We start from the raw sequence: 1,254 nt of genomic DNA, 5'->3' as shown, positions 1-1,254 counted from the left end.
CTAAAAAACTACATTAATCAAGACATTATAGACATAGATCAGTAAAAGAGAATAGAGAGCACTGAATAAACCCACGCACTTATGGTCAATTAACCTACAACAAAGAAGGCAAGAATATACAATGGAGACAAGGTGTTCTATTCATGGCTGATGTTGGGAAGATGTTACAGCTACATCTAAAACAATGAGATTAGAACATTTCCTCCCACTACACAAAACATTGAATGAGCTCTTTGCCACATCTATTGTAAGAATGAAGACCATTCTCAGCAATCACTGTTGACATTCCAGAAAATGCTGACATCACTTTGAAGGGACACAGTTATTGTGAAGGGCCCCAGAGGCACCCTGAGGAGGGACTTCAATCACATCAATGTAGAATTCAGTCTCCTAGGAAAGAAAAAGAAAAGGCTCCGGATTTACAAGTGGCAGGAAAATAGAAAATAACTGGCTACTGTTATTACTATCTGTAGTCATGTACAGAACACGATCAAGGGGTTCAATTACATGATGAGGTCTGCACATGCGCATGTCCCCATCAATGTCGTTATTCAGGAGAATGGTTCACTTGTTGAAATCCAAAATTTCCTGGGTGAAAAATACATACACAAGGTTCGGATGAGGCCAGATGTTGCTTGTTCAGTATCTCAAGGTCAGAAAGATGAGTTAGTTCTTTAGGGAAACAACATTGAACTGGTATCAACTTCAGCCGCTTTGATTCAGCAAGCCACGACAGTTAAAAACAAGGATATCAGAAAATTTTGGGGTGGTATTTATGTTTCTGAAAAAGGAACAGTTCGGCAGGCTGATGAATAATATCTAAGTTGTCCAGATACAGAAAGAGCAAGATGCCAGATGACTCTTCAGATTCATTTGTGATATCTTAGGGATACAAAAAAAGCTATGTTGATTAGGGGGGAAAATTGAATGAGAGATCCACTTAATATCTGAAATCATGAAACTCCTAGGAGTGAACATAGGCAGAAAAAAAGCATAAATCATAACTACATTTTGGGGGGATTAGTCTCCTAAGACAAAAGAAATAAATGCAAAAGTAAACAGAACAAATTAAACTTAAAAGCTTATGTACAGCAAAGAAAATCTTCACAAAATAAAAAGAGAAGCAACTGAATGGGGCAAAGTATTTGTGAATAATTTAATAAACAAGCAGTTTATTTTTTACATATAAACAACTCTGAAAACCTAATATTTTAAAACATAAAACTCTATTTTAAAATGTGAGAAGATCTGAAT

At 36.0% G+C, this 1,254-nt stretch overlaps 1 pseudogene; it reads left to right on the top strand.

Moving 5' to 3' along the window:
* The first annotated feature begins 253 nt into the window (after positions 1-253).
* LOC135320391 (large ribosomal subunit protein uL6-like) lies at positions 254-865 on the top strand (annotated as a pseudogene).
* Positions 866-1,254: the final 389 nt, after the last annotated feature.

The sequence above is a fragment of the Camelus dromedarius genome, chromosome Y (genome assembly GCF_036321535.1).
Source record: "Camelus dromedarius isolate mCamDro1 chromosome Y, mCamDro1.pat, whole genome shotgun sequence".
In the NCBI taxonomy this organism is placed as follows: domain Eukaryota; kingdom Metazoa; phylum Chordata; class Mammalia; order Artiodactyla; family Camelidae; genus Camelus; species Camelus dromedarius.
The sequence above is the reverse complement of the archived record's forward strand: the minus strand, read 5'-3'. Positions and strand labels throughout refer to the sequence as shown.